A 27,442-nucleotide genomic window follows, 5' to 3' on the forward strand; every position below is an offset into this window, starting at 1 on the left:
GCAGGTGGCCAGGGGACACTGGGGTCCCTCCTAGATTGTTTTTAACCCTCTGATATTCGGTCGGTTCATCATTCTGGGCACCCATACTTTAATACTGTAGGCAGTATAAGGCGATATGGTTTATTTACTCCGGATTCATTCACTGAAATAAAGTTTGGACTTGGAATCCGATACCTCTGCCTCTTACTACGGTGCCTCTGCCACTTTCACTACGGTGATAACGATTGAAATAAGTATCTGAGTTTTCTCCCAAAAGCTAGAGAGCTAGTCCTTCAAAGAGAATGCATCGGTACAATTCTATATCACTTAGGGAAATAGAGTTTTATATATGAAAGCAAAAAAAAAAAATCACCTTTTAAGATGAGTTTTCGTATGTCTTTTTTGCCATCCCCTTTATGCCCTCATGAATTCTAAAGGTGCTCAGTGATTCTAAAGGTGCACTTCAGTCATCTAAGACACCCCATGGGCCCAACGGATAGCAATTCTAGATCTTTCTAATTTAGTGCTTCATGCCAAGAGTCAGCTGCCATCTGATGAAGATGGTCTTAAAGAAGTGGGATGCATTTTATGCTTCGTGTATTTAAAAAAAAAAATTAAAAATATGTTTTAGAGTTGCTCAGCCCTCAAGTCGGAACATTTTGTATCATTTTCTCACTTTTAGTTGCATTATTGTTTTCATCGAATTTCACATGTCTTTAATTCCTTTTTATCTACTACTGTTTTCTTAAAAACAAAACGGCATAGAGGACAATCAGTAAATACTGAGTCCAACACTTGACTTCTAGACCCAGCTCTTCAGTGATCTCCTTAACAGGGGATCTCTAGGAATGCTACTTAGGAGAGTCATAGGAACAGCAGCCTGGTTGGCAAGGGCATGGGAGGTGGAGATTTATTGGCACAATACCCAGTGGTATACATAACTTAGAGATTAGAGGGAAAGCTAAAGCCTACCGCTGACGCTCTGCACCTGCATTTCCTCATCTCTAAGGCTGATTTAAATATAAGCATTTTAAAATTCTATCTTGAGCCTTCAATTACTTTATTTCCTAACTTTCATCACGTTCCCACCACTTACATACCTGTAATTCCAACTGTTACTTTCCTCTAGCAAAGCCAGTATCCAGCTTTCCCTCACACACCTAATCTGTACCATATCATTGCTACGCCAAAGTCATCAGTTCCTCCAAGCTTTCCTTATCTCATGAGATTACTCTAGGCCAATTATACATATTTTATTTTTCATAATGTTTGATGAGTTCCAGAGAAGTTTGTCACATAAATATGTTGTGCAATGGCTCTGGCCTAAGAAGATTAGCTGAGTTTCGAGAATAAAAATCATGTTAAAACTTGTACATCACTAAGTAACAAAAATGACCATTTCTTTGGCTTTTGTATGTGCCAGGAACTGTTCCCAGCTGGTTTTATTCATTGTATCTAATTTAATGTTTCCATTACAAGTATTTCTAGTTGGTGGATATGATTCCCTTTTTTTTTTTTTTTTTTAGAAGGAAAGGGGCCTGCCCTGAGACAAAGGGCAGGGTTGTTGTTTTTTTAAGTATTTGCTTATTTATTTATTTATGGCTGTGTTGGGTCTTCGTTTCTGTGCAAGGGCTTTCTCTAGTTGCGGCAAGCGGGGGCCACTCTTCATCGCGGTGCACGGGCCTCTCACTATCGCGGCCTCTCTTGTTGCAGAGCACAGGCTCCAGACGCGCAGGCTCAGTAATTGTGGCTCACGGGCCTAGTTGCTCCGCGGCATGTGGGATCTTCCCACATCAGGGCTCGAACCCGTGTGCCCTGCATTGGCAGGCAGATTCTCAACCACTGCGCCACCAGGGAAGCCCATGATTCCCTTTTTTACAGGTGAGAAGTCTGAGGCTTGGATGGGTCGACTATCTCACCTGCTGTCATATGCATAGTGAGTGGATCATTCTGATTCAAGCCCGGATCTCTTTAATTCCAGCACTACTCTCTTCCAGCCACAGGATTCTGCTGCCCAGTAGGTTATAGCACATTTTTCATGAATGCAACCATCTCTGCTTGCTTTTCTCCTTGCTGGATCAGACTCCAAACAGATATAGCTTTAACCATCTGTTCACATACTTTATTACCAAACTACCAGACAGTATATCATTTTCAAGACCAATTCTTCACTCCACAGTCAAATAAAATGTTTCAAAAAACCAAGGAGACGATGTCCATCCAGATTCCCACCCCGACTTCGTGCTGTGGCGTGGAGTTCAGGGCCAGGAGCCGTGCTGACTTTAGCAGTGGTCACAGAGACCTTGAAAGGGAGGGCAATTTTTTTTATTAGATAGCTGGTATGGAAAGATAGACTTTAACCTGCATACTTCCTAAAAGTGACTTAAGGTGATTTCAAATAAAAAAGAGCAGATATAATAAATCTCAAAAGAGATGTGATAAAACACAAAGCTAATTGTTAAAGTACAAAATAGGGCTTCCCTGGTGGCACAGTGGTTAAGAATCCACCTGCCAATGCAGGGGACATGGGTTCGAGCCCTGGTCTGGGAAGATCCCACATGCCGCAGAGCAACTAAGCCCGTGCACCACAACTACTGAGCTTGCGTGCCACAACTACCGAAACGCGTGCACCTAGAGCCCACGCTCCGCAGCAAGAGAAGGCACTGCAATGAGAAGCCGGCGCACCCCAAGAAAGAGTAGCCCTGGCTCGCTGCAACTGGAGAAAGCCCGCGCGCAGCAACAAAGACCCAATGCGGCCATAAATAAATAAATAAATTTATAAATAATAATAATAACATAGGTGTCACATACCAGAAGGGAAATAGGAATGAGAAGAGAAAAATTGTGAGAGAGAAGGTTTAGCAAGAGAAAGTGCTGCAAGTGAGAGTAAAGCTTAGTTCAGACATATCTGCAAGCCCAGCTGGAGAGCGAAACACGATGAAGCTACAGCAGCACTTCTTTAACTTGAATGTGCAGGTGAATAGGCTGGAAATCTGGTGCAAATACAGATCCTGATTTAGTAGGACTAAGGTGGGGCTAGAAACTCTGCACGTTTAACAAGTTCCTGGATGATGCAGACTACACTTTAAGTGGAAAAGAACTACATTCATAGTCCAATAACTGAAAATTTACCATGACCCAAAAAAAGGCTTTATTGCTTTATGTTTTTTATCTCTGAGTGTTATAAGTTGAATTGTACCCCCATCCCAAATTCATATGTTAAAGCCCTAACCCCAAGTACCTCAGAATGTGACCTTATTTCAAAATAAGGTCATTGCAGATGTAATTAGTTAAGATTTGGTTATTTGAGTGGGCCCTAATCCAATATGACTGGTGCCCTTCTAAAAAGGGGAAATTTGGGTACAGAGGTACACACACATGACAAACACCATAAAGATGAAGGCAAAGATAGAAATGATGCTTCTGCGAGGCAAGGAATACCAAAGATTGCCAGAGAACACGTAAGGTAGGGGAAAGCATGGAGCAGATTTTTTCCTACAGCCCTCAGAAGGAACCAACCCAGCCCACATCTTGATCTTGTACTCCTAGCATCCAGAGCTGTGTGACAATAAATTTCTGTTCTTTAAGCCACCCAGTTTGTGGTCTTTGTTGCAGCAGCCCTAGCAAACTGATATGGAAAGAAAATATGTCTCTATAGAAGGAATATTGCACCACATGTCACCCTTGACTGTGATTTAATGAGAGGTTCCTAAAGTGTCTCTTAGGTCTGAATGTTTGTTTCCCAGACTCTATCCCTGGATATTTTGATTTCATAAGCTTGAGGTGGTCCAAAGAACTCGAGTTCCTATAAAACATCCCAAGTTACAAATAATCAGGTATGTTTGGGAACTAGTGGTTGAAATTAACATTATGGGGGCAATATGTCTCATGAGATAATTGTCAGATATGATATAGAATTTGTTCCCTTCCATACATTGCAGTTTCTACAGTGATTTTTTTAATCTTTAATGGAATTAATTGATTGAACTATTGGTACACTGGATGAAAGCAAAAACACTTTAGGACAAATTTCTTGTCCACCGTCTATAATCACTCTAAATGGCTTTTGATTTTACCACCTAATATTCCCAAAATAGAATTTATCAAATAAACAAGAAAATTCATCTACTGAGTTTGTTATAAATTTACTAATATCTCTTTAAGCAGGAAGAATGAATGACTTTGACCTGTGTTTCCAAGCCACCTAGCCTGGGCCCTTTAGTTTGGTGAACAAACCAAAGAGTGGTAGCTTTAGAGAAGGGCAAGATTTCCAGTTCTTCCCCACAGCCTCAATTCCATTAGCATGAGACCTTGAAACCACATCTGTTTTTAGTTATGAAATTCAAACAATTGCCTAACCTCTTGGCTCTTAAGTAAAATGTTCAAGGGCTCACATGACAACACTTTGTTGTATATATGAATCTGTTGTATATTATGAATCTGTTGTAATTATATAATCTGTTGTGTATAATGAAACTGTTTTTGCAAAAAGAGGAAAAAGAGGGAACAAATAAATGCCTATGAAACATCTGGTTAGGATCTGCAAAAGGTTACACTTTTTCTGTGTCTCCAAAGGCTTGTTCTATCTGTCACCCACTGCTTTGTTTGAGTTTCTGCAGGTAACAAAATTATGGAGAAGTCCTGTGGATAAAAACACAGTGTCTGGAGCCTACTATGCCTTCCTGTTTGGCCAGAACTGAGCTAGTCCATGGACAGGCAGAAAGCGGCTGTGAAAGAAAGTGTTTAGAATAGCGTCTCTTGATAGACACAAAGGAAACTCACAGCACCCTGCAACACATCTCTATTGAAACATTGCACAATGTGCAAGTTCGTTTGTCCAAGATTCAATTGCAGAAGTTTAGTAGGTTGTATAAACAACAGAGAGAGGGGAAAGATAAGGTGAAAAGATTCATCAAAAAAAAAATCAATGCTTTATGGTTTGCTCAGATGTAACTAACTATGTGCCAGAAGGACTTACCTTGTTTTGATTTGATGTGTGTGTGTGTGTGTGTGTGTGTGTAGACACAGTGTAGGTCTTTGCAACCAAGGTGAAGGGGACACTAAGAATCTAAAGGATGAAAAAAACTTCACTTAAAACTGAGAAACTTATGTATATGAAGCATGATACTTTTAAAATTAATTACATGAAAATAAATATTGATTAGTTTCATCCTGTAGATAATTCTTTTACATTTGTCAGCACATGAAAGTGAACACTAACATACAGGGGGAAATGTATAGTTAAGGTAATTTAAAATAGTTAGTATTAAGCAGGACCTCAGAGAACACCCTTGAAGGATAATAATAGTAATGGTTTCATTTCAAAGTCATAAAACTTTAGAAATTTAAGTTTTATAAGCCTATGTGTTCTTAACTAATGTATATTGAATATTTACTATGTCATGGAATACTCTGTTTTATGTACGTTAACTCACATTGCATTGTATTAAAATGGGATTATTGTACCCATTTTACAGGTGAGGAAATCAAGGCTCAGAGTGATTAACACCTTGAACAAAATCAAGAGCTTGTAAGTGACAGAGCTGGATTCACTCTCCAGGCTCCTCACCCCTCTCTGTCTATAACCTGATTTCAGTGCCTGAATTATGTAAATTCATCCCTTCATTTTAAGTGTTTAAACCCAACCAGGCCTCCCTAAAGGCAAAATATGCTTGTTGTACTTCATGCTTATAGCAAACCAATACTGCTTTGACTTGTGTTCTGTCCACCTTGTGTCTATTAATATTGTTGGAAAATGGATGACAAAAAACTCACATATTTTTATATGACAAAAGTTTTCTATGAAAATCTGTCAGAGAACAGATTTAATTATTTAGTGAGTGATAATTCATATGGGGGGGTGTCTAAATTATTGCATTCTAGATTAAATGAGAAGTGACATTGATGCTTAGCATATCTAAAATTCAAAATGAGAAAGGGAAAAATTTTAGTAGGTAGACATTTCAGTAAGTTATTTGAGTTGGCTGGCTTTTTACATGGAGTTGCCATGTTGATTTATTATTTGTGCTGGTGTGATATAAACAGGCTGAGTGTTAGTATACAATAATAGCTAAAATCTAATATAGTTTAAATGTGTCAAACCACAGCAATATAAAGATGGAAGGGTCCTTACCAATCAATGAACCCCACTCAACACAGGAACCCCTCTACAATGATTTATGGTCTAATCATTCCATTAAACACGAGGAAGCTGAGGGTAAGCTCAGTTAAGTGATTTAAGTTTAGAAAGGGGTTAGGCCTCAGACTTCCCAATTCTCAGCGCACTGTTCTTATTTTAATTGTATTCCTTCACAGTGGACTCTGCTTTACCGAATTAGTGCCTTATACAATCAGCTGCAAAATGGTATCAAAATATGAAAGGCAAAATTATCTCTGTATCAAGCGAGATAGCAAGGTGGATTCCAAGGGACATCTCATGTGATGTTAGAGAGTACTTAGTTTGAATTTTGGGTTCCCTGTGATTTTACAACAGTATCCTCCTGCCGAGCAGCATGACACCCCCCATGCATGCTCACAACACACAAATCATAAAACTAATCTCCCATCCTGTATTCAACCTGCTTTTGGCTCCCAATCCCTTTATGTAATCCCCATTGCTTCTTCCTTAGGCACAGTGGTACTTTTCTAAGATCTTTGAATCCATATTTTCTTCCTGGTCATAAGGAATAGGTGCTAGCCAAGTAAGGACAGTAAGCAGACCATCCTACAAGACCCATGATAGGAAACATTGGGGTTGACCAGATACACAGTCAACATGAGTCATGCCTCTCAAACTGTGCAAATAGTGAGGATGGGCTCCAGCACATAAAAGCTCAAAGCCTTTCAAAAATTCTGACTCCCTCATTCTTTCCCTCCAAATTCCATCCTGCTGAGGCTGTTACAATTTGCTAAAACTTAATTTTATTCAAGACTTAAGTAATAAAATGAGTTAATAAAAAAAATAATAAACCCTTACACTCAAGTCCCTATCATTGCTAGACTCTCCTTCAAGTTGATGGCTTTGCTTTGATCATTTATGATGCAGAACTACTCTTGTGGGAGAGAAAGCTTAAACTGAGCTTGGTGTCATGTAGTTTTTCTTTGTAGTCAAAGATGCTGTTGATGCTGGCATTGTTTCCTGCACGTTGCTTCTTACCATTAGTTGTATTTACACATGACCTGTTTTTTAATAGAACTTGGATGTAATTTCCAGCACAGTTTGCATTAACTTGTTACACTGGGAATTAATGACAACTTGAGTAAATGTTAGTCTCTAGAGAAAATCATTTTAAGACAATCATAGCTTCTAAAGCTACATTTTCCCTAGGGTCTATGTCACAGTGCGGGTGTCACAAAGGGCATCATTTATACTCACAGGAAAGCTCATTAGCAGTGTTAGGAATTCAAAATAATATTGGATGTCTTTCCGTTCCCTGAGTATTCAGCCTCTTCTTTGGGAACCAAGTCCGCCATAAAGCCGGTGAGGTTATTGATTTCATTCTGTCCTCAGCTACTGTGGCAGCAAGGTGCTATCTGTTCCAAGGTATTATTTCTTTCCTACTTGTATTCACTTTCTCTCCAGTGGTCCTTTAGATATCAGTATTTTTTGAAGTATTTTTACATAGGATACTACAGACAGTTTAGTGGTTTTACTACTGACAATTTCTGAAGGTCTGTGATTGTAAATTATTCATCAAGGGGCTCACTCATAATACCTGAGAAGGATGTCCATACTTTCCTGCTCATCCTAAAACTGACATAACTGGGAAGTGTGCCAGAGTAGATGAAGGAGGTCTGGGGTGGAAGCCAGCCAGGATTGCCCAATCTCTGCAATGCTGCTCACTAGACCTGTGGCCCTGAGAATCCTACTGTATCCATCTGAGCTTTAGTTCCCCCACTTACTAAACCCGTCTATCAAACACCAACTTCACGGGAGAGATGGGAGGATAAAATTGAACAACATATGTGAAAGTACCTTGCACAAAGAAAACAATTAATAATTGCTGCTAAATAAGTAATGACAGATAATATTTAATAATACTTTCTTAGTTTACAGCCCACATACATTATATTGGTCCTCTGTACAGTTTGAGGCAAGTAGCTGTCATTATGATTTCAACTTTATGGTGAGGAAATTGAGTCTAAAAGGAGTTAAAGGACTTGCTTAAATTCATAAACACCCAAAACTAAAACTTCTGACTTTCATTTCCATGCTCTCTTGAGGTCTGGCTCAAGTAAGCAGCTAATAAGTGTTTATTGAATAGCCACATCTTTTCTTTCTTTTTAAAAAAAATCTTATCATGGAAAATTTCAAACAAACACAAAAGTAGATAGAAAAATACCATATGATCTAGCGATCCCACTCCAAGGCATATATCTGGAGAAAATTATAATTCGAAAAGATACATGCACTACAGTGTTCATAGCAGCACTATTTAAAATAGCCAAGACATGGAAGCAACCTAAGTGTCCACCAATAGATGAATGGATAAAGAAGATATGGTATATATACACAATGGAATATTACTCAGCCATAAAAAAGAATGAAATAATGCCATATGCAGCAATATGGATGGACCTAGAGATTATCATACTAAGTGAAATAAGTCAAACAAAGACAAACATCACATGATATCACTTACTTGTGGAATCTTAAAAAATGATACAAATGAATTTATTTACACAACATGAATAGACTCACAGATGTAGAAAAGAAACTTATGGTTACCAAAGGGGAAAGGGGGAGGGAGGGATAAATTAGGAGTTTGGGATTAAAATATGCACACTACTATATATATATATATAAAATACATAACCAGGGACTTCCCTGGTGTTCCAGTGGTAAAGAATCCGCCTTCCAATGCAGGGGATGCGGGTTCAATCCCTGGTCAGGGAACTAAGATCCCACATGCCGCAGAGCAACTAAGCCCATGCCTTACAACTACTGAGCTCTCGTGCTTTAATGAGAAAGCCTGTGTGCCGCAAACTACAGAGCCCACCCACGCGCCCTGGAGCCCGCGCGTCACAACTAGAGAGAAGCCCGCACACTGCAATGAAGAGCCAGCGTGCCCGCAACAACAACAAAAAAGATCCCACATGCCTCAACAAAGATCCCGCGCGCCACAACTAAGACCCGACGTAGCCAAAAAATAAAATAAATAAATAAGTAAATAAATAAAAAAGAAAAAAAAAGATAACCAACAAGGACCTACTGTATAGCACAGGGAACTATATAGTCAGTATCTTGTAATAACCTATAATGGAAAAGAATCTAAAAGAGAAGTTACATAGATGTATAACTGAATCACTTTGCTGTACACCTGGAACTAGCACAGCATTGTAAACCAACTATATTTATAAAATTGTAAACCAGTTTATATTTATAAATTCTTTTTTAAAAAAAGAAAAATAGGAGTCCCCACATACCTATCACCCAACTTCAACAATTTTTAATATTTTTCCAACCATTTCTGTGTATTGCCCCATCTCTTTTCATTTTGGCTGTTTTTAAAGAGATTCTCAGACATAATTTCATTTTGCTTATAAATACTTGAGTATGCACAATAATTTTAAAGGAAATTTTTACTATAGCCACCATTCCTTGATCTTTATAAACAAAAAATTTTTTAATTCCTTATTGTTATTCAAATTTTCCTGAGTTATCTCAATACTATCTTTTTTTCAGTTGATTAGTTTGAGATGAAATTCAAACAAGGTCTGCACACTGCACTTATTTTTTATATCACTTACGGATATTTCATTCTCTAACTATCCTCCTTCCTTTTGATTTCATGTCATTGGTTTATTAAAGGTATATTATTTTTATTTTTACATCATAGAGAATGGTTCATATTCTGAATTTAGCTGTTTGCTTCTTCATGGTTCCATTTAACCTGTTCTTCTATGGACCCAAATTTCCCATTAACCAGAGTTTAGATGTAGATTCCCGATTAGATTCTGATTCAGATTTTTAGGCAAAAATATGTCATAGGTTATTAACACTCTCTTATTCCTAAGCTTGGCTTCTATCCGCCCCCCCTCCCTATACACCATTTTTCTGGACTTCCATTTTTCATCCCTTATTCTATCCTGACTTCATCTGGTGATGGCTTTACTCGTTGTTAGAATATCCTTTCTTCTTCACTTCTCCAGTACTAACCCTAATAGTGCCAGTACCCGCTGCAGTTTTGGCTTTCCTTGGCTCTGTGTTTTGCAGCATGTGTCACCCCTTTTGCTCCATGAAGCATCTTGGAGGATCTTCCTAAGGTTTTCACCTAGGGCCTCAATTATAATGGAATGTACACTGACGCCTGAATGTTCAGACTATATATTTAGAATCTGTTCCTCAGGGAGATATCAATTTGTGTTTATTCTGTATTTGTCTCTCACATCTTGCCCTCTGCGGGACTCCAAAAATTTCTGTGTGTTGCCCTCTCCTGTGCAGTGCTCTGCCCTGACAACTCTATCTGCCTTAGTCTCCTTGGACTCCCAGCTCCATCTTTTCAGTTCAGGGTGTCCACTGGACTTTGTCCGAATTTCCCCTCCTTGCATCACGGCCTGAAAACTCTTTCCAGGCAGTAAACTGGATGCAATTGTACGTACGGCTCATCAAATTTGTTTCCCATATTTAAGGAATTCTTAACCTTCCCTGTTAGTGATATTCAGTGTCTTGAAGACCAACGCGTTATTTGTTTTGTTTGTATTTTCGCTATTTCAGGTGCGTGGGTAAATCTGGTCCCTGTTAAACCAGATTTAAAGCAAAAGTCTATAGTCTATTATTTGAAGTCTTTTGAATCAAACTTTGGGATAGTAAGGGGATATTTCACTGGGGATCTAAGTCAATAAAGAAAATGTTATTTTGTTGTATTTTAAACCATGGGAACAAGACATACAATAGCAAGGATAAGATTGTAAAGCTGGGTAGAGCACTAGAATTTTCCTTTCCTATTTTGATAAGGTTGTGGTGGTTATCCTTGGGTGTTGCCTCTTTCAGATTAATGGTGGAATTTAAGCCCAGTGTGAAGGACTTGGCAGATAATAAAACTGAATGTAGCAACTGACTATTTGGAAACAGACAATACCAGTGAGGATCTGGGAGATACTGAAGACTTAGAAAGGCAGCTAACCTCAAGCCACAACACAGAAGTCCTGGGGGCTCTAGTACATGGCTGCATGCCTCATCACCAAAGGAATGATGAAATGACATTCAAAATCATAACTGTGTTCTTCTCCATAGCCCCAACATTTGCTTCTGTTTTTTTTCTACACAGGGAAAAATATATACATGTCACAAATTAATAGTTACATAAATTGTGAAACATAGCAATGATTTTATTTGTTCTGTGGCAGCACAAAATAGACGAATTTTTCTGCATCAAAATAGAAAATGAAATCACAACAAACAAAACTAATGAACAATAACACAATTAGTAATGATATTTTAATTGCACCATCCCATCCAAGTAAACCTGTTTATTCATTTCAACATTATATGTCTCAGAAACACTTTGTTTGCTTTCCTCTGTCCCTTAATATTTAGACTTTTTGTCTAGCTTATTTGTAACTGTGATGTATTTTCTAGGCAGCTATAATTACTTGGAAACAAAATCAGAAGCTTCTAATAAAAAAAGAATTCCTAGAAAATTAGAACACATGAAAAAGTAATATATACTTGAAGTGATTGCTTTTGGAGTCAAAACGGATTTTGTAATGGAACTGTTGCAGATAAATGATCTTCTCACAAAAACATATTGAAGGAAATGGAAGAAACCTGAAATTCAGAGTTAAAAATATTTATTTGTCGGGGAATAGTATTTACTGTTAAAAGAGTATGATGAGTCTGGTTCATTTGTAAAGAAAAGAGATTTTTTTTAGTTGTTGAAAATCAGAAAGGTAAGAAAGAGATGTTTTTATATATGAGCTCACAGATTGATTTGAACAGTTCCATAGGCAGAAAAATAATAACGTAATTCAGAATGTGTGAAAGCATTGTTTCCATTAGATGTCAATCAACAAACAATGGAGCAAAAGTGGTATGGCTATCAATTAGTGTAAAATGTTCTCAAAGGGCATCAAAGATTCTCTTAAATAAGGGAGCATTTTGATTTTCATTATATTGGAAAGATGACTGAGACCAATCTAAACAGAGTGATAAAAATTTACCTGCAGCAAATCAGAGTTCATTTTAACATAATTGAGCAGGCAGAAATATAATCGTGCTGATAGCATGGGTGGAATGTTTAATAGTTTTTTCAAAGTTTAGGAAGAGAGAGAGAGAAGGCCTTTTTATATGTACTGTCATGATCACCATTTACTGTTAATTTGGAGGATGTTCTGTCAGCAAGTGGAACTCCAAAACTCTGTGAATATTAATAATTCTTTGAACAACAGTACCAGCCTTCTGCAAAGAGATTGCAGCATTTCAATACACTATAAACCAGACAAATATATTGAGAAAACTATGTGGCTTATAAAAATAGGTTTGATTGATTGTTAACAGACACTGGAGACTGTCTAAAAATGTTCAGATAGTGTTGAAATATTGGAAGTAGAATCAAATGAATATTTCAGATACACAGGTGGCTGATGAATTAAATGGCTTGCTGAATTTGGTTTCCAAATTGGAAATTATTATTTCTCGAAAAAAAATTTAGCACATGTTAAGTACAAGTATTAGGAAAATTCTTTCTGAGGAACTTCAAAATAGACTATGTATTTTTCTTTAAAAATGAAATAATTCTGTACTGTTCATCATCTTAGAAAAATGGTGAATATTTCAAAACAATCTGTGGCAGGCCAGAGTAGGAATTATACTTTCTGACTTCCCTTTCTAAATCTAAATTTTTTAAGATTTAGAAAAGAAAAAAAACTTCAGAAGAAAGATTTCTGAAATATTTCACAATGTTTTTTCTTCATCAGAATATTATACAACTTATATTCAGATTTCTTGATGCTTTAAGTGGAATGAAGATATATTTTAAGCAATAATTAGATGTGTATAAAATTTTTATAGACTTCATGCAAATAAGATCACATATCTTTGACTCTTACAGGAATTATGCAAAGTTGGCTTTGTCATAGAACTTGACCAATAATGCCCTTTGCTCCTGAGAGCTATTGCGTGTTGTCTTGACCAATCCCTACATCAGCACATAATGTTCACTGTCTGCTTTGTGTTGCAGAAGAATGCCATTCCCTACCACAAAGGCAGAAGAGAGAGTCAGTGGTTGGAACTGAGGATTATCAAGTAGAAATTGGTAACCAATTTATCTAGCCTGAAAGGCTGTCTGTTCCTAGAGGAAAAAATTGCAACATCAGTTTGAACAGGGATAATACAGTATTTTTCAAAACTCAATCATAAAAATTTTGCACAGACTTCATATATTACCCTGTTTAAATTTCCAACTGTTAATAATAAGCTTAAAATCTTCTGCCTTGTTTTTGGTTTTATGCAATGATGGCTCTTTTGGGGACTGTGTACTGGAATTAACATGTTATTTTATGAAAACAACACTTTATTATTCAAGATAACCAATTTGAAAAATGTTAACATGAAATTATTTGCAAAGCTCCTTGCTTATTAGTGGTCATTCATAGAGAAATATTTCCCTACCTGTCTATATAACCTGCAACTCCAATTACCATTTCAATAATGTTAGGCTTTTGGTCCAACAATTAAAATTTTGGCAGCATTTGCTGTTATGGACTGAATTGTGTTCCCTGATCATTCATATGTTAAAGTCTTAACCCCCAGTGGAAATGTATTTGAAGGTAGGGTCTTTAAAGACAGAATTAAGATTAAATGCTGTAATAAGGGTGGGGCCCTAATCTGATAGGACTGGCATCCTTATAAGAAGAGAGACACCAGGGGTGTGAGCACATGCAGAAAAGTCCATATGAGGACACCTAGAGAAGGCAGGCTTCTGTAAGCCAAGGAGCGAGGCCTTAGGAGAAACCAAACCTGCCAACACCTTGATCTTTGACTTCTAATCTCTAGAACTTTGAGAAAATAAATTTCCTGCAGTTTAAGCATCCCAGACTGTGTTATTTTGTTATGGTAGCCCTAGCAGACTGATACATGTCCCAACAAGTGCTACCATATTTTCTGTTAATTAGATTTCTTTCTATCATATGTTTGTTTTATATAAATAAAGAATACGTGAGGAGAAATAGTTCTTATTCATTATAATAGATATACCCAAATGTAAAATGGGGATACACAAACCAAACAAAGTGGGCTATTCCCATACTTAATAATTAGATGTTTTATCTCAATCTGAGTAAAATATAATTGTTTTAAAATTGATCTTCGTCAATTACCTCTTTTATTTCCTTAACCAGGTGCTACAGAATCAAAATCTATTTTCCAGGACTGCATTTCCCCATCACATGGATTGAATTCACAAGACGTCTTGAGCGTCTCATGCATAAAAATTACCAAAAATGATCCTGAGTCTTGTTCACTTTATATCTCCATCACAGAGTGTACTTCAAGCAATTTCCCTTGGTATTCATATATAGGATTTGTTATTTGTTGGCTAGTTGGAGGAATCTTCATATTTCTCTCTATGTCCATGTAATTTCATTTCATAGCACAAAAATATAAATAAAGGAAAGAACTTTTAAAAATATATAGTACACAAGGTGTGCTGAATTGGGCGAGTGGGATTGACATGTATACACTGATGTGTATAAAATTGATGACTAATAAGAACCTGCTGTATAAAAAAATAAATAAAATAAAATTCAAAAATTAAAAAAAATATATATAGTACACAAGAAAGTAGACTACAGAAATAGCTTCTTCCCAATCCCATTGACGCCCCTCAATCCCATTCCCCCATATCTGGTCCCAAAGCAGGTTACTCTGAAGTGAATGGCATTTCTCCTCTTAAATGGAAGTTGTCGATAATGGGGTTTGTATTAAATGTTCCTTTTGTGTGAAGACTTGGCTAGGCCTTACCCTCCAATATGATCTTGTTCTAGAGCAGGAGTTGACAAACTGCCCTGCAGACCATATCTGGCCTGCTGCCTTTTTTTGTAAAGAGGGTTTAATTGGAACACAACCGAGCCATTCTTTTTTGTTTTGTGTAGGGCTGCTTTTTCCGTATAATAGCAGAGTTGAGTGAATGTAACAGAGACTTGGGCCCCGCAAAGCCTAAAATACATACTCTATGGTCCTTAAAATAAAAGTTTGCAGCCCCCTGTCGTATGGTATGTAAGGGGACTAGAAAGGAGTCGGAGGAACAGGATTGGGTCTCAAGGCGTCATTCAAAGAAAAAGGCTAGACGACATGTGCAAATGACTTGGATAGCATGCCACTAGACTGCATCTGAATATTCGGGGCCTGCTTCCCATCGGCCTTTTAATCCCGAGATTCCCATAATCCAGGTAGTGGTTTATTTCCTCTGAACACCCAGTCTGCAGAGAGGGGTTTAATTTTAATTTTTATTAGCTTAAGGATTTTGTCTCATTAGAGAGTAAGAAATTATTAACTTGCCATTAAAACAATTTGAGTTCTTATTGAAAGTGCTTTTAAACTCAAATCTGAGTCTAACCCAGACAATATGAGTATCTGAACCTCAATAAGTATGATTCTAAGTTTTTCCTTCACAAAATAATAGGATTATAACAATACATTTTAGAAAATTCACCTTACCTAGGCTAACACTTGCTCCCACTTTGTAACTTTTCAAGGGACACACAGTCAAACAAAATTTTAAGAAGCTTCTTAGAAACCTACTGAATAAACTGAATGTAGGAAATGTAGGAGAGTGGTTAGAAGGCCGGGAAGGAAGCCAAGACTTTTGGATATTAGACAAATTAAGTCACATTCAAATGAACTTGAGTTGTATGCATTTTTTTTCTACTACCTGCAATGCCAGCCTCCTTTTCATGCCTGAAGTATGAATTTTGCATGCTATAAAGTTTAGAAAGAAAATCTACCCAAAGTGAAGGGCACTGAGCACTAGTTCATAAAATGGTCTGAAAATCTCCTATCCTTACCGAGCGCAAACCAAGCAGTGCGTAAATCTATTTCAGTCCTGCAGAGCTAATTAATGAGCTACAAATTGGCAATCCAAATTGTTAACTCAGTCTACCAGAAGTCTGGAGTTTGTTTTGTGTTATCTTTTGTTGTGATTGTTTTCCACCTGCTTAAACTTAAACACTTACTAATAAATCTGTAGCAATCTGGAAAGATGGTAGTAGCGGTGGCATAGTTTTTAAATCTACATAAATTGTACCTAAAAACAGACAACCATTAGAACAGCAAAAACTGAAACCTAGAGTCAACATGTACAACAAAGTTAGGCAAAATGTATGACAGCAAACCCCAAATTCGATTGGACTGAAATAAACCATTGACAGAAGCAAAACTCACAAGGAATCAGAAAATGAACAGGAAGAGTCAAAGAAAAGGCAACATAACTACAACCTCTCTGAAACTGAAGAAAAAACTACGCACTGGAAACCTCAGTGAGCCAATCAGAGAAGAGTAACAGAAACTGAGAGGGAGGTGGACAATCATCAGTTCACAGCTGATTGTAAGGACCCATAAGAGGTCAAATGGGGCTTCACTGGTGGCGCAGTGGTTGAGAATCTGCCTGCCAATGCAGGGGACACGGGTTCGAGCCGTGGTCTGGGAAGATCCCACATGCCGCGGAGCAACTGGGCCCGTGAGCCACAACTACTGAGCCTGCGCGTCTGGAACCTGTGCTCTGCAACAAGAGAGGCCGCGATGGTGAGAGGCCCAAGCACCGTGATGAAGAGTGGCCCCCGCTTGCCACAACTAGAGAAAGCCCTCACACAGAAACGAAGACCCAACACAGCCATAAATAAATAAATAAATAAATTTTAAAAAAATGGCCCACATCAAAAAAAGAGGTCAAATGGCACTGAAGTTACCTGGGCCCCTGAAACACAGAAAACTAACTCAAGTTCTCTTTTAGGATAGAGTCCCATGGAAAGAAACTGCTAACAGAATAATTCCTACTCTGGAGAAATTGCAAAATAATAGAACCAAGGGGGGCTTCCCTGGTGGCGCAGTGGTTGAGAATCTGCCTGCTAATGCAGGGGACATGGGTTCGAGCCCTGGTCTGGGAAGATCCCACATGCCACGGAGCAACTGGGCCCGTAAGCCACAACTACTGAGCCTGCGCGTCTGGAGCCTGTGCTCCACAACAAGAGAGGCCGCGATAGTGAGAGGCCCGCGCACCGCGATGAAGAGTGGCCCCCGCTTGCCACAACTAGAGAAAGCCCTCGCACAGAAGCGAAGACCCAACACAGCCAAAAATAAATATTAAATAAATAAATTAAAAAGATTATTATTTAAAAAAAAAATAGAACCAAGGAATATCAGGGAAAAACAAGAGGTTTTACCTAAAATTGGGAGGGAAGAAGCCAGAATAATTCAGAAGTTATAGAGTCATAATGTTATTACCTGTGATTATATCAGAAGATAAATATTAAGAGCTATGAAGCTAGGAAAACTATTCTAGTTCATTTTCCTCCTAAAATTACCAAAAAAAAAAAAAAAAGTCACCTAAAAAGGAAAAAAGGCAAATATTGCTGTTGAATCCCATACAAAATTACATTAGGAAAAAAGAATCTAAGAAGCAGAATAGCCATACTATGGAAATGAAGGCAATCCAGAAAGAATACCCATTAGCCAGTGAAAACAGTAATCTAATAATTTATAAAGCATTAAAAGCAAGTTCCAAAAATAATAATAATACAAGCAATGAAGGAATAACATAAACTAGAAACAAAGCTCAACTCTAAGGCAAATAAAGAAAAGAAGATTTGAAAAGGGCAGGTTATCTGGAAACAGAGCCTAAGACGGAGATTTCTATGCATGTGATTTTATTGCGAACGTGTTCTTTAGAAGAAACAAAATCTATGAGGGAGTGAGGGGAGCTGGGGAGGAAAGGAGACCAATCTGAGAGAGGATGTGGTCTCAGGGCAAGCCTCGCCTTGGTCTAGTCCAAGGTGTGCAAGAGGAAGGGTACTGAGACGGGTGTGTGCACAGCAGAGCTGCCTCTACCTTCAGGCAAGGGGCCCAGTCTTTCGTGCCCCACATCAGACAGTCAGGAGCTGTTGGCCATTCCCCAAGAAGTATGTGACCTTCCAGCAAGATGGTCTCCATCAGCTAAGAGCAATCTTCTGGAGAAAATAACAGTTGTGAGTTTTTAGTAGCCAACATTCATAGCACCAGGGGATGGGTGCACCTGCTTCTTAAAAGACATCCAGCGTCTACTCTAAAGTTAGTTGTAAGAAAAGACTATCGGGTTGACATTATTTTTTGACAATAACACTTTACTCCAGAGGATAGTGGAATGACATATTTAAGATACTCAAAGAAAATAAGATTTGATAGCCAGACAAAATGTTCTTCAAGTTCAAAGGCTCCTAAGAAACTGTTACGAACATAAAGAAAGATAGAGAATATTGTTCCAATGAGCACTTCCTAGTATATCTGAGCAAGAATTTCACAAAACCAAAACGACTGGAGGGATATCAGTATTATATACATGTGGCAAGATCAAATGATGGCTATAAGGGAAAAAGTATTACAGATAATAGTACCATGTAAAACGTAGATACAGTAGAACAATCTGTGGAATGAAGAGAATGTATGGAAAGAACAATTTTACCAATTAGGATTTTAAAATATATTATTTCAAAGAAGGAAGGTTGAGGAAAGAAAACATTACTAACTAATAAAAATATTGTACAGAAGAAGAAAAAAAAACACAAGAGCTTATAAAAGAGAACCAATGGTAATATATAGGTAAACAGACTAAAATACAAATATATATGTGTGTATTACAAACATATATTTTTATACATATGGGTGTGTGTATTAAAGTACATATACATGTTTGTGTGAGTATCTATATATATAAATATATATATATGTTTGTATGTGTATACATAAAATACTCTAGAGGTCAAAAATTTTGATAATATCAATAAATTTAAATTGATTTTATTAAACTATTAAGAAAAATACTTCAAATAGGATAACAAACAAATGTAACACTGCACTGTAAACAAGGGACATATCTAAAACAAAGAGACTCAAAATGGTTAAAAATGAAAGTATAGACACAGATATAAGAGACCAAAGGAAATAAAAAGGAAACAGAGGATGTCAACCTTGGTATCTGACAAAGTAGATTTCAGACCAAAAGGCATTAAAAGAAACAAATAAGCTACTGAAAATGATATATTTAAGAGTTATTAATATTTATGTAACTTAGAGCAACAATATACATTAAAGCAGAAAACAGATGCAAGGAAACGAACATTATACACCTCTCTCAATACAAGACAATCAAATGGAAAATATTAGTGAGTAGACAGAAGATTTTAAAAATATATTACATAGAAATTTATAAAATTATGAACCTCAAAAATAGAAACTATACCTTTTTAAAAGCACATGGAATACTTGCAAATATTGACCTTTCCTTTGTCCACAAATAAAGCCTTAATAAATTCCAAAGAATTGGAAGAATATGAACAAAATTAATATCAAGAAACAAAAGAGCCCTTTTCACACCAAAAATTTGAAACATGCTATTGAACAATTATTGTATAAAACACAAAATTCAAAACCAAAATGCCAAAATACTTGAAAACAATAGTGGAAAAATATCAGACTCTCTGGAATATAGCTTAAATAGTTATCTGAGAAATTGCATAACATTTAATACCTATATCAAAAAAAATGAAAATATATCAGTTGGGACTTCCCTGGCGGTTCAGTGGTTGACTCTGTGCTTCCACTTCATGGGGCACAGGTTTGAGTCCTGGCTGGGGAACTAAGATCCTGCATGCCGCATGGCACGGCCAAAAAATATATATATCTATATATCAATTAATAAATAAGTTACAAATAAAAATTTTGATTAATTCCAACTCAAAAACCTAAAAAGAAAAACATAGTAAGCCAAAAGAAAGTATACTTCAGGAATCATTAAAGAAAAACAGAATTTAATAAGATAGAAAATAGTCATAAACCTAAAAAAGGCAACATAATATATAAATATCTTTTAAATATTTTTCATACATTTTTTCATATTTTAGAAAATAAAGTCAAACTCTAAAAAATCAGCATAATATGTGAATTGTTAGTAAAATTAAATAAACAACTATGCAAATAAATGTGAAAGTGTAGATGAATTAATACTTTTCTACAAAAATACAACCTGTTAAATTTAGCTCTAGTAGAGACAGAGATTCTAAACAGACTAATTGCTACAGAAGAAATAGAAATCTTACTGAACCTTTAAAGATCAGATAATCCTAATGCTACTTAAACTATTCCAGAATACAGAAATGAAGAAAACTTCCTGTTTTCTTTTATGAAGAAACACCCTGAAAGAGATTTCAACAAAAAAGATGAAAAATAATACAACCCAAACTCACATATGAACATCAATGCAAAAATATTAAATTAAAAAAATAGCAAACAGGACTAAATGATCCATTTGAAAAATTGTGGGTTTTTATTCCACAATTGCAAGGGAGATGCTACATAAGGCAATTCATTAATACTAACTACTCATTGTTTTAGGTCTAAGGAGAAAAATCATTATATATTGCCATACATTCTGAGAGATTTTTTAAAAGTCAATTCCCCTTTCTGTTGAAAACATTCATTAAAGGAGGAACTGATGGATTTTATTTGCTCTCTTCGTCTCTGTCTTTCTTGTCTGTCTATATCTCATTCTCTATCTTTCTCTCTCTCTCTCCACATACACCCAAATATACACACATATTGCATACATATATATACACATATATTACATGTATTTATTTATTCATATTTGTATGTGTGTGTATATATGTCAAAACCAACAATGTATCTCAAAAGTGACTTTCCTGTTAAAGTCAGGATGAAGAAGAAAATACACCCATAACATCCACACTATTTAATATTGTATTGAAGGTATCAGCAAATGCAATTGACAAGAAAAAGAAATTAACTGCATTAAAATTGGAATGGATGAGGTAGAACTATCTCAATTTTCCAAAGATTTGTTCAATATTGGGAAACCCAAAATAATCAATGGTAAAATTACTATAATGATATGAGATTTAAAAATAAAACCGCAGGTTAGAAATCATCAAACAAAAACTAGTAATCTTTTATACATAATCGAAAACTAATTAAAAGATGTAATGAAAATCAGACATCATTTTTGAGGCTCATAAAAATTTAAAAGAATTAAAAACTATATTACTCACTCTTGAAAAAATCAAAAGTGGAGTTGACAAAAAGGAAAAAGGAAAATTCTCACTGGAGAATGCTAGGGCAACAACTCATTATTTTGGAAATTGTTTTATAAAAAAATGGTAGTGGCAGAGGCAATTACTCAAGCATTTATCCTGCCTGTAAGAATTATCCCACAGGGTAACCAAATAGATGATAAGGAATATTTTACCTTTATAGAGTTCTCCACTTAAAAAAAATGAATGATATCTACTCTCCTGTACATGATGAATCATTTTTTTCTTTCTGTGTTCAATATTTTACTTTTTGGCTTTAAGCAGATAGATTACGATGAGTTTAGGTGCAGATCTCTTTGTATTTATCCTACTTGGAATTTTGTTAAGATTTTGGATGTAAATAATAATATTTTTCATCAAACTTGGGAAGTTTTTGGACATTGTTTTCACTCTTTTCTCTCTTTTCTCTCTGCCTGGGATTTCCACCATCCATACGTTGGTTTGTTTGACCATATCCCATAGGATTGTGAGACTCTGTTCATTTTTTCTTTAGTGTTTTTTTCTCTCTTCAAGTTTATTGATTTTTTTTTCTGGCATCTTAAAACTACTGTTGAGACCATCTGTTGAATTTTCATTTCAGTTATTGTGCTTTTCAACTCTAAAATTTCTATTTGGTTCTTTTTATAGTTTATCTTTATTGATTCTCTACTTGTTAAGCCATTGTCACCATAGTTTCCTTTAATTCTCTGAACATATTTTAAATGGCTGCTTTGGAGTCTTTACTAAATACAACTTTAGGTCCATGCAGAGTCAGTATGTATATTGTCTGCTTTCTCTCCTGCCCCTTGGTGTGTCTGATAATGTTTGATGAAACACTGGACACTTTACATAATACTTTATATTAATCCTTGGTCTTGTTTTTATTTTTTCTGAGGTTTGATATTTCCCCTTTCTTCTTTTTTACCTTCCTTCCTCCCTCTCTCCCTCTCCTCCTCTCCCTCCCTCCCTTCCTTCCTTCCAGACTTAATCTTTGGCATTTGTCTCTCTTGCGGTGTTTGGCTGCTTGATGTCTCTACACAATTTTGAAAAATAATTTATATTTTCAAGTCTGATATCCTATAGCTCAACCTTCTGTCTGAATAACCAAGTGGTCAGTCAATGATTTGGGCAGAGTTTACATTTCAACACCTTGCACTCATGAGCCTTCCACTCCTTGTAGATCAATCTGTGTGGAGTCTGGTGAGTACATTAAAATTTTCACCAGTTTTTAAGTCTGTCTTGGTTTTATTTTTCCCCGACCTTTCTAGGATCTCCTCCACGTATGTGTGTAGTTTTTCAATCTGCCAGGGATGTATGAAGAGCTTATCTCAGCACTTCCATTTCTCCCTCATTTTCAGGATATCTTGAGACCACAACTGCAACTAGCAAAGTTGCGCAACTGTGAATTTTTCCCATTCATTTCCTAACAAGTTCATCATATTTAGTTGTCAAAGTCTGGGCTCCAAATATAGCCCCTTCTCTCTGGCAGCAAATTTGTTACTTTTCACGGCCAGACCCACACTGGAAAGCTACAGTTCTCACAAATCAACACTAGGAAGAGATGAGAGCAGCTGCAGGCAAGAACACATGCTCCTGCTGTTCTTATGTGAAGCCCTAGCAGTTATTAAAGAATGAATGCTTCTCAATTTGCTGTTTGCATTTCATTTATTCCCACAGCTTGAAATTATTGTTTTTGACAACTTATTCAATTTTATACGGGTTTTTCCTTGCTTTTTTTCCAAAAACGATTTGCCAGTCCCTTTATTCTTCCATAATCAGAATTACTTAGTTTTTAAATTTATTTATTTTTAGGTGTGATAATAATATTGTGGGTATTTATCACCATGAGATACATATTGAAATATTTATGATAAAATTATATGATGATAATATTTGCTTTAAAATAATTTGTATCTCAAAGAATAGATGGAGATATAGATGAAACAAGACTGGATGTGAGTTAATAGTTGTAGAAGCAGGGTAATGGGTACCTGGAGATTCATCGCAGTTTTCTCTAGTTTTGTGTATATGTGAAATTATTCATAATAAAATCTTAAATGAGAGAAAAATAAACGTTTGGAATCCTCTTAGTTATGTGCAGCATCAGAAATAAAATGAGACAAATAACTTGTTCTGATGCAGTGTATTATAACGAAGGTCTACACAGGTAACTCCAATTCTCTTAATATAGTAATCCAAACTCCTTTGAAAGGCAAGGTATCAGCCTACTGAGATTGCAATAGAGATGACTACCATCTCTGTATTTGCTTTTTTCTTTATCAAAAATTATATAATAAAAAATGACAGCTTTACATTTATCGAGTGCTTACTTTTGCCCAGTACTATATTTAGCATTTGGCCTACCTTGCCAAGAGTCAATGCTTGGTGTTCAGAAATTCTGATAGACCTGTGGTTATTTCCTGCTCTTCTGTCTCTTGAAGTTTAGAGAGAAAAAAGTAGCAGAAGATTAAAAACAATAAATTTGATCAAAATTGTGAAGGGAGGGTCCAATCACAGCCCGACACCTCCCCTGTGTTCCCAAGAAGAACCTTGTGCTTTGTACAGGAAGTGCTGGTAAACTCACAAATCGCATAGCATGAAGAGAGTCAGAGCACGGGCAGTGGGTGTTTCCTCTGTATTAGGTATATGTAAACTATTCTTGAAACGGCTTAGTTATGCATGTCTCAGTGACCATCAGGCATGCTACCAACTTTCTGTGTTCAGACCCCACAAGAGTCCTGGTACTGTAGCACTAAGTGGGATTCATGGGGCCATGTTGCCTGTCTGGGCTGCAGAATGGATCCATTAGCCATGGGGCACCACTGTGCTGCAAGGGACTGATTCTGTATACTTTCTCTCCTCTGGCTATGAGTAAATGCTGGGCTACTTCAGCCCACTGTACATGTTTTCTGTTCTCAGAGACCTTGACCTGGTAGGTAAGTCCCACCCAGGGTGTCTTCCCTGGGTGGGACTTCCCTACCTTTTGACCCTGGCCTCACTCATGTTATAGTCTATATTGTGGCACAGCCTGACCACCTAGTGAAACAGTAATCTTACATTATATGTTTGGTATCACTTAAGGATGCTTTGGGGAACTTTGAACTGCTATAGATTGGGACAAGTGAATAAGGTAAAGAAAATATTCTAAATGACTAGAGTAGGGGTCCTGGGATTGCTGCAACTCCCTAGGAGTCTTCTGGATTTGGAGGACTTTTCCAAAATCAGGACCCTAGAAAAAAATTTATAGACAGATACAGGCCCTCAAGGTCTATCTCTGACTCACTCTATACATCTAGCTTAATCCTGGGAAACTGCACCTCCAATATAAGCCATGGTGTCCTGGTATGATGTAGACATTGCGTGTCAATGAAACAATGAGCTATTAGCTGAGCTCAGGGCTTTCAGCACCTACAGTGGGATGGCCAGAGAATGAGGGGACAGCTCCCATGACCACTGATTCATGAGGCAGTTCAATTTTCACCTTTATCAAAAAGGATTCTGCTCTTTCAAAAGTTCTGAATCTCTTACAGTGACTTTGGACATAGACATCTTTGAAAATCTCTCTGCTGACACAGAACATGATTCATCAGTCTATATAAGGACACACTGTCATCTTCATGTGGGTATTTTGACTTACAGTTTGACAGCTAATATATTGTGGAGCCATTTCAACATTATTGCCTCTGCTCATACAGACCTGGGAACTTGTCCATGAAGTACTCAGTTGGATGAGGATATGCCTTTGTGCACCCAACAAGGTCCTTCTAAAGAATCATGACTGAAAGCATAATGTGAATGGAAAAGTAAGGCAGAAAAAGGACTAGACTTATCTGATAAGGGACACTAGAAACTAAACCTTCTCCCTGTATGACTGCCTTTGTCATATTTCACCGAATGAACAAACACTATCTAATAGCCTTGATCATCGATCATGTGATTTCTGGACTTCAGATGAGAAAACAGGGAGGGAAGTGAATGGAATTCAGACCTGCACAAATTCCTCAATAAATATACATTCTTCTGCATTTATTTAACCTGGCAACCTGACCCACTGAAATTTTATTTTGTTTTTCTTTTCTTTAGTGGTAGAAGAGGATTTTTCTTGAACTTCATAGTAATGGGGAATGATATCCTTATCACCTGAGCTTGTGAATTTAAGATTTAATGATCTTTATTCTTTGAAAGGGAGATTATTTTGTTTCTGCTTGTATAATCATCCCAACTCCTGCATTCTTGACTAAGGCCCAACTGAAAAATTTAGTGTTAGTTCTTATTTTTTGGTGTACCCTTTGGGTTAGCAGATGCTGTCCAGGAGAAATGAGAGGGCATTCGTAGCAATGTGAAACCGTTTTCTTTGCACACTGCCAAACAGGCATTATTGCATAAAAGACTCAAGAGGGATGGATGATGGAAAGCATTTACTTTGCTTTTTAAGCTCTGCTATTTTCATCATAGTAGCATATGAATTGCAGTTTGGAATATGGGGAACTTCTGGTATAAGCATACTATGTATTTTCTTTGGAGTTTACTTTCAGCTATTTGAATTTAATGCACCAAACTCTGTTTCTTTGATTCTTTGCTCAAACAACACCTCGGTGAGGCTACCTGGTAAACTTGATCCCCTTACCCTGCTCTCATTTTTTTCTCCATAGCCTTTGTTGCCTTTTAAAAGATATATAGTTTACACTGATTTTAGTTTTATTGTTTGTCATTTATTTTCTGCTACTCTGCCAGAATGTAAATGTCAGGTAGGCAAGGATATTTGTCTGTTTTGCTCTCTGTTGTTACCTTAAGTCCACGAGAAAAAAAAAAATTCAGGCACGAAGTTGGTATTCAAAAATAAGTTTTCAACTATTGAAAACATCTATGATACAAACAGCACAAAGATGATTTTCTGTTGTTCCAGACTTGGTTGGTTTTACATAATAAATATATAAAACCCACCAAATTTCAAAGTCTAGTTAGTCTAACGCCTTTAGATTTCCTTAGTCCTTCTGAATCATGCTAGTTTATTCAGAGCACATGCAATTAATATGGCTTACATACCAGATAAATTATTCTTCTGGGAATTCTCAACTTGTCCTTTCTTTGATGAATTTAATTATTTTTAATTCTTTTTCAAGTCCATTTTAAAAAAGTCTCTAAACAATAATCATATATGAACTTTTTTCCCATTTTTGTATTCTGTTACATCTGAGAAACTTAAAATATGTTCATGGATGTATTTGTCTGTGTGTGTGTGTGTGTGTGTGTGTGTGTGTGTGTGGGCATTTTACAATGTAACCTCTAAGAATTCCTTATTGGAAGAAATACTAAATATTGGATGTTTTATATTAAGTACACAAACACTGTATGACTCTATTTTCCTGGTAATATTGGACTGTCTTTCTCAGCCACTTTGGAGACTGATTCAGGAAACAGCAGTGGTAGCTTTGAATTACTCTATAATCTCATCCTGTTTTGATCCAAATTCCCTAAGTCTTCAATATCAGTCTCTAATGGCTTCTTTCTCCCAACAATAATTTAGACTCTATCCTCAAAACTGTCTCAGTAATGTTTCAGATATCCACAGTGTCTTGGGACAATGTACTTAAGAACAAATCTAACCTTGTTCTCTGACTCTGCCCTACCAGTTAAGATGCCTTGTCACTGCTTCCTTGGGGAAGATTGTTACCATTGCCTGCTACGCATCCCATAGTATGTGGGGAGAAAGAGAGTGGATCGCTCTTTTTAAATACAAGGTGATATTTTACTATCTGGGTCCCAGAACTACCTGGGCTTATAGTCTCCAGACACTTTAATGAACACAGCTGGTTTAAAAAGCAACCCATCATGTTAGCGTGGGAATGTGGAGTAGCAGTAAGTCTCACTGAGTCACTTCCATCTTTCTCATCTATCTTTGGTACTCTTTTCATGTACCCAAAGCTGCTAAATTTTGTATTTTATTCTTCAGAAAAGAGCAGAAGTCCCATATATATCTTTTGGGTCACCATTTTGTAGCAGTTGCAAAAACAGCCATCTAACTTGAGCTTAATTAGGACACTAGAAACTCTACCATGGGCACTCCTGCTTATGAAGAAGCTTGCACAGTTAACACACCCAACAATAGTCCTGAACACCAAGAAATACTTATTTGGTTACCTGTTACTTGACAGACATTGTGCTAGACCTTTAGTGGTACCAAGAA

At 36.7% G+C, this 27,442-nt stretch overlaps 1 long non-coding RNA gene across 2 annotated transcripts in view; it reads left to right on the forward strand.

Moving 5' to 3' along the window:
* The window catches only part of LOC309615940, a 302,894-nt gene extending 285,596 nt beyond the window's left edge, over positions 1-17,298 (forward strand). The window contains exons 2-3 of one of the 2 annotated variants that reach the window (XR_014237157.1): positions 5,457-5,509; positions 13,161-17,298. This is a non-coding gene — a long non-coding RNA (uncharacterized lncRNA). Of the gene's footprint in view, positions 1-198; positions 5,510-13,160 lie in introns of those variants that run through there. The other variant, XR_014237158.1, reaches the window with a different exon arrangement.
* The last annotated feature ends 10,144 nt before the right edge of the window (positions 17,299-27,442 follow it).

The sequence above is a fragment of the Balaenoptera borealis genome (assembly GCF_965194805.1).
Source record: "Balaenoptera borealis genome assembly, chromosome: 18".
In the NCBI taxonomy this organism is placed as follows: domain Eukaryota; kingdom Metazoa; phylum Chordata; class Mammalia; order Artiodactyla; family Balaenopteridae; genus Balaenoptera; species Balaenoptera borealis.